The sequence below is a fragment of the Parasteatoda tepidariorum genome, chromosome 1 (genome assembly GCF_043381705.1).
Source record: "Parasteatoda tepidariorum isolate YZ-2023 chromosome 1, CAS_Ptep_4.0, whole genome shotgun sequence".
Taxonomy (NCBI): Eukaryota; Metazoa; Arthropoda; class Arachnida; order Araneae; family Theridiidae; genus Parasteatoda; species Parasteatoda tepidariorum.
The window spans coordinates 86,292,857-86,304,921 of record NC_092204.1 but is presented as its reverse complement, the minus strand read 5'-3'; the positions used below and the strand labels follow the sequence as shown (position 1 = coordinate 86,304,921).

Here is a 12,065-nt window from a genome sequence, read left to right as displayed (position 1 = left end):
ATTTTCTTTTTCTTTTTTTTAAAAAAAATCTTTGCTCTTAAAGCGTAGATAGTTTTACATAATTCCAGCTTTTCATAATACTATTAGTCTAACTATACCACGACAAAAATTTCACCATCAGCAATAAATTATCATATATTAATCATTTTGACAAATAATGTTCATTTATAAAAGCATTTTTATTGTTCTAATGTATTTTTATTGTTTGATTTTATGCTAAATATTTCATCATCATATTTGGCGAGACAGCACAGTGCTGGTCAAGACAGAGAAAGTACTTTTGACAGAGAAAGTAGATTGTAGATCAACACAGATGTTAATAAAAGACTAACTTTAGAATAGTTTAAATATATATTTTAAAAGTATTGGATTGTGTTCTATTTCCTTTACACATATTGGGTTAATTAAGGCAAATATATATAAATTTTTTTTTTGTTTATATATATTACTTCACTGTTTTTTCTAACTGTTGAGTCTGATCCAAATCAAAAAAGGTGATTTAGTCTTAGTTTCATTTATATATTTATTTTATTTTGTCTATTTGTTGTTAGGTAAAAAAATATTGTAGAGTGAAAACAAACGAAAATCTTAATAACTTTTGATTTTATAATCGGATTTTCAAGTACTAGGACTCAATGTCAATGGTTTGAGGGCGTAACTTAATGCAATTAATTAGTACGGACGATACTTTAAGTTACAAAATCAGAGACAAAAAAGAATATTCCTAAAGATCATTATCAATGATTGCGATATTTTTTGCCAATGATAAAATTGCATTCGTATGAGATAAAATCACCTCTAATGTGAATGACCCTTTTAGGCGGTATTGCGGTCAGAAATTTGGACCTCATAATCTTCACTTTTTGCATATTTTGTGGTTTCGAAGAAGGGGTATTTCTTCGTGACCGATTCCTTTCAAACTTTAGATTATATCATTTGAAATTACTTGAACTAAATTGGTGCAGTATACCTTAGAAACAAAAATTACCAGAACATTAGTAAATTAAGAATCTAATAAGAATCATCAGAAATCCAAATCTATCGAAAAGATTTATATTTATTCAGAGAAAATATATTTTTGTATCTGATTTTTTTACTTAAAATATCTTCTACACTAACTAATCAACATATTTGTGATCACCCCTTTCAAATATTAAGATTGTGTCCTTGTTCGTGAATTTGTTTGATTGTGATTTTGTTTGTTAGTATGAATATTAATTTTGCGCTGTACTTCTTGAGAAATTAGCAGAAATGTCGTTTTATTGCTGATTTTTTGTCAACGTGATTTACATTAACCTCACCATTTTGAGTTTTCAATATTTTGACTCGATAATATTAAAAAAAAAAAAAAAACAAAAAACAAAAAACAAAATAAGAATAGAAATGAATAAATTAATAGATAAATAAATGTAAAAAATAATAAACAAATGAATGAAAAAATAAAGCATAAATTATATATAAAATGTTATAAAAAAATAAAATGGATATTTTTTATTTTTTAAACTCATGATTATCAATGTTTGTTTAGCTGTTCTTCCTTCTTTTAGGGCATAGATTCTAATTATTGTCAAACTAATTGAAAGCATTTTTTAATTAATTATTTTATTTTAATTCGTTTATTTCTTTATTTTTTTGTAAAGCAATCCCAGATTAGATAATTCCAAGATATTGATGCATGTTAATTACGAGTATCTATTGATTAACTTATTTACAAAATTTTGAACATTTCAATAAAAAAAAAGAAAAACTAAATAAAAAATAATATAGTTTCATGTAAATGTAAAGAAAAAGAAAAATATGGAATCCATTCAAACTTATTTTAACATTTGATAACCTTATGCATGCTCCAAAAAACTCGCGTGATCTTGGCGATGGATTTTTTTGGCGTATTTGACTCCGACAAATATTTCGAGAGGTTGGCGATTACTCTCTCTCTGAAACTGTGCGGTAACCTGCCGTGGAATGTGACCGCTTCTTTCTAGTCAGTGACCGCAGTCATCGCTGCCGCAGCCGTCAAAGCTAGCAGAGATGAATACATTTTTTTTGGTTTTGTTTTTAGTCATTTATTTTTTTCGCCTTAGAGCTTTGCCTACACCTGCGAATTTTTTAATGCAGGTGGTCTTCTGAAAGAAATGAAGGCTTTTTTTTGGGGCTCAAAGGATATGAGAGAGGTTTTTATGCTGATCCTGGAAAAAACTGAGGTAATTTTCTTTTCCTTTTCATGGAATTATTTAATTACAATTAATATATTTCCTAGTTTTTATTAAAATAATTACTATTAATAAAAATTATTATCTTTATTTTATAAAGAAATAGGTAAATCTTGATTGTTTGAAATGTTTTTTTTTTTAAAGTAAATTTTAATAATGCTAAATATTAAGTTGTCTGTAATAAAATTTAGGATTTTTTGTAACGTTAATAATCAATAATTTTATTAAATTTTTAGTAAATAATATTTTGCGCTGTAATTTTAGTGCATGTTTACTGAGTATATTAAATATTGATTAAAGAAAAGCTTTGCTGTGAAAAATTATAAATTATAAGTTTCAGATTGTTGACCAAACATATATGAAAAATATGTTCTTAAATGCGGTTTATCTAGCGTAAAATTAAAAGGAAAATCTTATGGTGGTAAGAAATATGCGTTAAATCATAGTATATGTTCATCAAGATATAGGTTTCATCATTAATATGGTAAAAAAAAAATCTATTGGTTACTTTTTTTTTCTGAAATCTTATAATTGTGTTATTCTTGAAAAGTTCAAGGGAGCTCATAATTTAGAAAAAAACATTTTAAAAATGAGGTATTTAAAAGAATATTCTATGAAAAAAAAAAACTTCTTTCCTCTCTCAATTTATTATTATTAATAGTTTAAAAAAAAAAGATTTATATCAAGTACTTTTTGATCATACGTAATTTTACGACAGTCTTTTTATAAATAGCCTAACACTTGAAATCAAACTTTAACATCTTTCATGGGAAATGAGAATGCAAAAATTTCGTTCACAGTCAATTCACTAATAATCAAAGTTTTTTTCAAATGAAACTATAATTTGTTTTAAAAACAACTTGTCTTAATTTCCTCTTTTTTTTTTGTTTCGATCTTGTATCGATGTTTTATTTTATACATAATTGAATATTAAATAATAAGAAAATAGATAATGATTCACTAAATTATAAACGAATAATTTTTATTTACAATTCATTTTTAATGTTTTAAAATTTGATAAATATTTGTGATTCATACTTATACAGAGGCTGGTAATTTTTCTTGATTTTAAAAAGTTTGAAGTTCTTAATTACGGTAAAATTAGTTTTAAGTTAAAAAAAATTGCATTCTGAATATTTCAAGGAAAAAAAGTTGTGTTCTTGAAGACTTATTTTGCGTTAAAAAAAAGTCTATAATTTCGAATAACATTAAATCAAATGCACGTTTTTATTAAATTATAACTAATTGCTTCAATTGTGTAAATTACGGTGCATGTGTGTGTTAAATATTTTCTTATCAAGTTAAAACCATATGGTCTTATCTATCAATAAAATATTCCATTGCCTACCATTTTGATTTTCCAGTTATATACGATTCATTTTTAAACGTCTTATAAAACTTGTAAATGTCGTTTCCCCTTCTTTAAGCAATACATGCTGGAAAGCAAACTCATGAGTTGCGCATGTCACGTCGCGGTTTATCTGTTCTCTTTCAAGTCCTGCTTTCTTTTCTTCCCATAATCCTTAGCTTCCTATATAGGGGGGAAATTATAAAATCCCCCCCTCCGATGAATTTACTTTGAAAGAATTCTAATTTATAGTTCGTTTTAACAATTTTTATTTCGTGTTTTTTCAGTATTTTTGTCTGCTCTTGTGTCGGACATTGAATCTCTTATAACTCTAGAACCGTTTGAGATAGGGTCCTGTACATCGAATACAAAGAGCAATTTTAGTCCCTGATCCTAAAAATTGTTAAAAAATTTCATTAGTTTGTTCATGAGATGCGTAAAAATTGAATTTTTCTCATTACTTTAGCATTAGCCATTGTTATAAAATTAATCTATAGACTTATTGCATCTTTAATGTTAAATTACTTTTTACAAGTTCAATATTCAAAGTGAATAGCCTGACTACGTCACCGAGTTAGTATTTCTAAAGTTATCTAAAACCACACGCTTATTTTGCTTATAGTTTGCCTTTTTAAACCTGTTTTTATAATATTAAGAAATTTGAAATCAACTGTAATTGAAATAAAGAAAAATAAGATAAGTGCTAAAGAGCAAAGGCAATGGAATAAAGGTACTGATTATTTAGGGGAAACCGTAAAAAATTGCCATTAAAGGCAAAGTTAATCGAGTAAAGGTACTGATTCATTAAAGGGAACCGAAAAAAAAATTAAAATTTTCATTATCATGAGTTGTTTTCGAACAACAGCATCAATGCCAAATGATTCCAATTACACTTAATCTTTGTTTTGATGGAATGAACTTCTGAAAAAAGTTTTTTGTTTAATCAAATAACGTAATATTTCAGCTTTATTAATTTTGTCGGTATATGTTTTAATTTTTTGTCCTTACTCTCATTGTGCACATCTGAGCTGCGCAGTCGAATCTTACTCCGACTCTGGACTTTCCTCCAACTTTTAATCTGACTTATGCTCAATTAAAATTTCTATAGAATATCCCAGGAAAATACAATATCTCTCCTAATAACTTAATTAATATTTAAGTTTGCTTGCTATTCTAATACAAAAAAGCTCTATCTTTAGTTATCTATTTTAAATATTCCACTAATAACAGAGTAGATTAGTAGGTTTATATAAGTTATACACAATACTTACATCTCTCATCTTAAATCGAGATTTTCTAGTCGCAGCCAATTTACTGAGATGGTAAAAAATTGGTAAAAAAAATAAAGCATTTTTTTTAAAAAATCCTAAGACTAGGGGTGCACGACTTTTTTGAGAGGTCCGCTTATAGAGCCAGGTTAACTAAGGAAGCGCCAAACGCATATTTAGTCATGTTGGTGATAATATATATATAAGGGAAAAATACAGTAATGCTCATAGAATGAAAGTGTAAAAAAGCAACATATTTTAATTAAAGAAAATTTATAGGGTTTAAACAAAATCCAAAAATTAAAATAAACCACATACATAATATTAAATAAGATTCAATATTTATTTGATTATACTTCTGATATTATTTCTTGATTTATTAGAGGTTTCGTGAATTTCAAATAGGAAGCGTTTCCTTTTTCAATTTTACTTAAAAAAACCCACCTAAGCAACAAAAAAATTAATAAAAATAAATTTCAAATAGTAAGCAGTTTAAAAATTGGCTTTTTTTCCTTTTTTCCTTAACATTGGTATTCCATTGGTATTACATTGGTATAACATTGGTATTCCATTGGTATTAAAATATCGGGAATCTAAATATCACATACAAACGCATAGCGCTAACTGTCGATGAAACGACGGAAAAGTAACTTATATTTACGATCAAATATGCACAAATAAGTAGTATCAAAAAGTGATTATTTAAAGGGTGAACGCGATTAGAAACTAACGTATCGTAATAACATCGTAACTAAAATAACGCAATCATCCAAAATCAAGTGGAAAAATCAAGTAGAAAAGCATGGCAATAATAGCAGAAAAAATTTGTTAACTTTATGAGATGAAATTAACACGAATAAAGAGACAGTAAGTAATTATTTAAATGCATTCTTTAAAATTTGCATATCGCAATAAAAATCAGAATATATAAGACCACAAGGGAATGCAACTCAAAAACTGCCGAAAAAATAATTGAAAAAAAAATTGAATTTACGTTGAAATCGGCAAAAACAAAGCCTTACTTGCGTGACGTAATAATATCGTAGTAAAAATATGGGATTTTCAAAATCACGAGAAAAAACGTAACAATATAACTGCTTATAAAAAAAGAAGAAGAAAATCAGATTAATTATGAAATCGGCACAAATAAAGCACGTCAAAAAGTGATCAATTGAATGCATGATACATTCACGAGTCGTAATGTCATAAAAAAAATGATCCAAACGTCAATTGGAATTGCGATGAAATTGGTAAAACTAAAGAGAGTCGAAAAGTGATTACTCAAATTCGAAATTGGTGGATTGTAATATCGTAATAAAAATAATGGATTTTTTAAAGCCATGCGGAGTTTCGTAGAAAAACGTTGAAAAAAGCGATCGAGAAACAACACAGATTTACAATAGATTGTGCAAATTGTGCGAATCAGTAAGTGATGACTCAAATATGCTACTTCAATATTTTTTATTTTTCAAAAAAAAATTATTATTTTTTTCACTGTGCTCAGAAGATTTTGCGAACCGCATTTGAACTGCGGGCGCCATATTAAGACGAAAAGTAGGAAATAAAATTTTGCGTGCAACTTACAAAACTCGAGTTTATATAGTCTAAGTTACTTTTCCAGCAATCGTGTTTAAGTTATGCTTATCTTAAACTGTGATGCAAGAATTTCTAATAATTTTTTTTAAAGAAAGCAGATGAAAAGTCAGCGGTTTATTTAGTCTTAATAATGTTATTAAAAAACCACTGACTTTTCACCGGCTTTCTTTAAAAAAAATTATTAGAAATTCTTGTAACACATTTTAACATAAACTTTATATAAAATGAACATAATACCTTAGAATTAAAGTTGACAACATAAACTCGATTTTTATAAGTTACACGTAATATTTTACTTCTACCTTTTTTTGTGCAGAACCATGGAAAAGTTTTTTCAAATGTTTTAAATTATTTTATTATTTATTTCGAAATTAATTTCAATACGTCGAATAATAGGAACTCCGTGGATCATAAAAAATTACATTTCTAGAACAAATAAATGCAGATTTAAATGTAAAAGCCATGCTTTTGGAACTGAGTGCTTTCGTTTCTCTGACAGAGAAACTATTATTTTTAAAATAATGCTTCCAATTTTAACAATAGAAAGTGCATTAGCACCCCCTAAGTACAACCAATTCTCTTAACTATTATGATTTAAGGAATCACGTTAGTGTTTGCTAACTTGATTTGCGTGAAAAAAGTAAAATTTAGGAGCTGTGCAGTTAAACATAATTTGCAGTAACTTGAAAAACTGAAAGAGTAAAAATAAATAGATAAGTACTATTACATAACCAACGAAATTATTGGTATTTTAGCTACCGATGTTATTATGAAATGAAATTCATGACCAGTGTTTTAGCAATTAATCTTATTATGATACGATATTTTCGATAAATATTACTACGATATTGTATTTTACGACAAATATTTCAGAAATCATTATTATGTTGAACAGCTGTTAGATGATGTTTTACCTTTTCTGAAAAAGAATATTTTTATTGTGTATTCGTAGATTCAATTCAACTCTTTCATGTAGTATTAAATACTGAGACCTTTTTCACTCAGCTGTCAATTTTTATCACTTTACGCATGAGTTCATTGTACTGTCGTAAATTTTATTCATGCTTTTCTAAAATTGATATTTTTTGCGTATTTGTAGACTCAATTGAAAATCAGTTGAATAGTCTAAAGTTAAAGAACGAAAACTCAGTATGCTATAAAATTTTGCTCAACTAGCGAGCTATGTTGTGGAATAATTTATCTAAAAATTAGTTAGGTATGCTACGTTTCATTAAAAATGAATCATTAAACTCATTGAAGTCAAAAATGGATTCGAATTTCATTTATTTAGAGAATGTGCAAACGATTCTGAAATTCGAAATCGTTTTCTAACTTTTGCAATTTAATTACGTAGACTTTACTTTAACTTTTACAATTTAATTAGTAATTAATTTTTGACAATTTTTTCGAAGTGAAATTTTACGGCTAAATTTATGAAATTTGAATAGATAAATATTACAGTGTAAATAATGAATATTGGTCATAGGCAATTTACTTATATCTGTTGCCCCGGGTGCCACAGTTGATCAGCTGTAAGGCAACGCATTTGAAATGCATAATCTAGACCTAAAGCCCTAGATTACCTAGTTTTACTTGAAGTTTTAATGAAGTGTATACACGAAAAATGAGCATGAAGTTAGAAAGATTTGTAACAATTACAGTTTTAATTAGAGTTTTAATGTATTTTTCAAGAGTTCAAAAATAATGTGTGTAAATTACTCCTATACCTAATTTTTTTTTTCAATTTATAATTTTTTTTAAAACAAACAATAGTTGAAATCGCTATTAATCTCAGTTTAAGAATTCTGCATTGAAGTAATCCTGTTTAGTAAGAAGCAATTATAAGACAATTATTTTTAGTGAAGCTCAATTCCAAGACAACGGTGTTAACTACTTTTTTATTGCCTCGTTTTCTAGAAGTAGCGATTGACTCTGGTAATCATAGTTTCGTCCTCTTTCTGACTATTTAGAGCACTCAAATCTTTCAGGAGCTCTATGACGTGGCAATCAATCGGTGCAAGCAGAATTTATCCCAACATTTACATAAATAATGTCACAACATTTACAAAATTGATAAATACACTTTTGAAAACACGGAGGACCTTTAAAACTGCCTCCGACAACTGGTTCACGCACTACATCCCAAAGAAAGAATTTCCCAAAGGATTTGATAAAGATTTTATAATATGAGCAAGTTGCTATCTTACCGCTCTAGTAGAGCAAAAGTTAGATTTATCACTATCGTACGTATAACTAAGGTGATGACGTCACCGAATTCGTATTTCAAAAGGTATTTGTAACCACGTAATTTCTGACATTGATACTTACGCTTTCTTTAAACTTAAGTGTGTTTCTATCAACTTAAATAATGGCAACTCAACAAAATTTACTTGGTTTTCTGACCCCTTTAAAGAGTATTTATTGTCTTATTATCTCCAATCAAAATTTCGACCCCTTTTCCTTTATAAGCAAACAGGTACAAAGCTAAATAGAGGAAAATAATAAATAAAGTAGTAAAAGCTGCGTTTTCCAAATAAGCTATAGGAGAAAATATTTTTGTTAGCGAAAAATGTAAGGTCCATCACTTAAGTAATTAACTTCGATATCACCACCGAAAATTCTCAACAGGTCTTCTGAAAGCAATGTGGTTTGTTTTATGTGTAACAAAAATAGAATTATTTTCTTTTTATAGTCTACAAAAAAAAAAGTGAAAAATTTTACTTTAATTCATTTATTATTTTTTAAATGTAAGTAAACGAAGGTATGATTTGGAAGATTTTGATGCAAATGAATTTTTTTCATCATACTACTAGCATTTAAAAACGGAGAGGAATAATCCATTTTCTGGTAGAAGAGGATTGTTGGATATTAATAAATTTTTTTTAAATGCTTTTCGGAATTTCTTTTACCAAAATCTTTTTTTTTCTAATGGTAGGCACTGAATTTAAATCTTTGCATATGAAGATGCCAGAATTGTTACTCATTTAGCGTTACCCAGTGGGCACCTGTGAACCAAAGTCACGGAGGCGAGCAACATTGTCCACGCCCCACTGCCACAAACCCGTTTATAGGGTGGGCCACATTCACACACCACACAGGACAGGACAGAGAGAGAGAGAGAGAGAGAGAGAGAGAGAGAGAGAGAGAAACATCCATGCCAAGAGCGGGATTCGCACCCGCAGCCAATGGCTTCGCAGTCAGGCGCGCTAACTGCTCGGCCACCTGGCCGGCTCTTACCGAAATCTAAATAAAACACATTTCAATAAATAAAATGGAGCAAAAAACAATTAAAAACATGCTAGTTAGTTCATTTCTTTTATTCATCGAAATGAAATTTTCCCTTCATTCATTGAAATGGGTTTTATTTAACCTGGTTACCAAATTTCCATTTTTAAGGTTGTAAGTATAATAGCTTCAAAAAAGTTTTCTAAATATTTGGTAACCGGATACAATATATCACAATTTAAGGAAATAGCTAAAATGAATACCAATTGAACTTTAAACAACAAGAGTATTCTAAAATATCAATTAGTTAATGAATAGGAAGATTGCATTCTTATAGTTCTACATTGGTTAAAACGGAAAGGAAACTGTTGGAAGTAGATTGTTGGATGTTTAACAAAAAATGTTCGCAAATACTTTTGAAAACTTCCCTTAACAAAATTGTTTGTATAAAAAAATTAACTATTTGAATGGATTACTAATGAGGTTATAATACGACAGTCATAGAAATATAAAATGACGGATCATACCTGCGTGAAATAAGCGTGGAAAATTCTTACATTTCCTGCTTTGTATAACATCTAATAATTGGCTTGTTCGTGCTTTCTCAATTACGATTTACTGTAAGCAGCGAAACAATGGACCATGATTTTTGCCGAGGATCTACATTTTTTAAAGAAAAGGATATATTCCACAGTAATTTTTTTCCTCTTCTTTTTTCGAGGTTAGATTTGTAAGAATTCCTTTCATTCTGTTCCACCATACTGGTAATGGTTGAACTATAAACGTTTTAGAATTTATATCATTGTTTTTTCCCCCGAAATACCGTTCTGCTGGAATTATTCGATTAAACTGGCAGTTCAGATTGACTAGACGCCTTACGGCATTGTTTTGTGCCGCGCGAGAAAGGAGAATTCTCGTGGGAATTTTCTTAAAATATCGGATTCTGAAGATGATATCGTCCTAGTTATGGATCTTAAGCCCGTAAAACTGCTGTGAGTTCTTCAGTGCTCAGCATGTATGATATCTCGAACTATTCACTTAAAAGATCCAATTTAAAAAGGATTTGTTTGTGTTTTTCACTGATACTGCACAAATTACTATAAATTGATTTATGCTAAATTTTAGTTTATGTTTGCTTGATTCATTTAAAGTTGCTGATTGCGCTGTTGGATGATTGATATAGTTTTATCTTATATTAAGTTAAATCGGTAAAATGTATAATTTCAGAAGTATGAAGTTTTCTGAGCGTGAACTTGCGTAGCAAACCCAGTCATCCAAATCTTTGTGAATAGCTCGTGAAGCAATGGGATTACTTTAAATCATTGCACACAGTTTTAATTTGTCAAACTTTTCATCAAAAAACATTAAATACAGCATATAATTTTTAAAAAAAGGCGTTTCTAAAAAAAAAATGAATACTGCATTCACAGTCAATGTGTTCACTATCTATTAATAGATTTTACAAAAGCATTTTACGCATAAGATTATAGGTTATCCTAAGTTTTCTTAGTTTTTTCGTTTTTTTAATTAATTAATGATTTATGAATATTTAATTAACAATTATTATTTCAATCCAAATTTTTTAGTTTGGATCAAAAGATCGCCCTGACCATTGATTTTGACTTTGGCTTGAAAAATTAAGTACATCTGATTTAAAAAAAAACTTGATTAAAGATGTAGAAAAACTGTAGATATTCCAACAAACAAGCTAAATTAAAATTTCTTTTTAACTTTCATAATTAAAAGAATCGATTTGAAGGGAATCTAGGATTAATCGTCTTTAAATCTGTACAGCATCTGTATGTAAATGTCAGAATCTTAAATTGTAAGGATCTCGTTTTAGTAATTTTAAAGTGAAAGAAAGAAAAGCTCTATATTTAAGAATAACGACACCAAACATGACCCCCTTCCCACCTACTTAACTGGGCCAACTCTCAGCGGTGGGGATTGTGTTTAGTGTCATTAGTTAGGATTTTCAAAAAAATGAAAGATTATTTTTATTTGTCAGTCTGACATGCATTTTTTGATCTATCTCCCACTTCAAACAATTTTACCTCATATTTGCTTATCTCATATTGTTTACCTCATATTTGTTTCGTAATTTCTACCCCATCTGTAAACTAAACTGGAAAGACATGCAACTCAAATGGGGGTACTTTTTATTGGAGAATTCAAATCTGCAATAAAAAAGAGGTTTCTATTTATGATTTTAAAGACAACCACTGCTTCATTCATCTGGAGCCAGAACGTCGGCACCTTTCTTAAACCGTTATATGTCATAAATTGACTAAAATTTCAATACGGTGTTGATATGAACTGTTTCCTTTCAAATTAAAACATTTGTACTTAAGTTTAAGATGAACAATAATATGCTTCTTCGCATGTTAGTGCTCGGCTTTATAATAATAGATTCCTGGG

General features: G+C 28.5%; 1 long non-coding RNA gene across 2 annotated transcripts in view; it reads left to right on the top strand.

The window, feature by feature from the left end:
- The first annotated feature begins 1,975 nt into the window (after positions 1-1,975).
- The window catches only part of LOC107445625 (uncharacterized), a 54,809-nt gene continuing 44,719 nt past the window's right edge, over positions 1,976-12,065 (top strand). For both annotated transcript variants that reach the window (XR_011637253.1, XR_011637254.1), the window contains exon 1: positions 1,976-2,201. This is a non-coding gene — a long non-coding RNA (uncharacterized lncRNA). The remainder of the gene's footprint in view (positions 2,202-12,065) is intronic.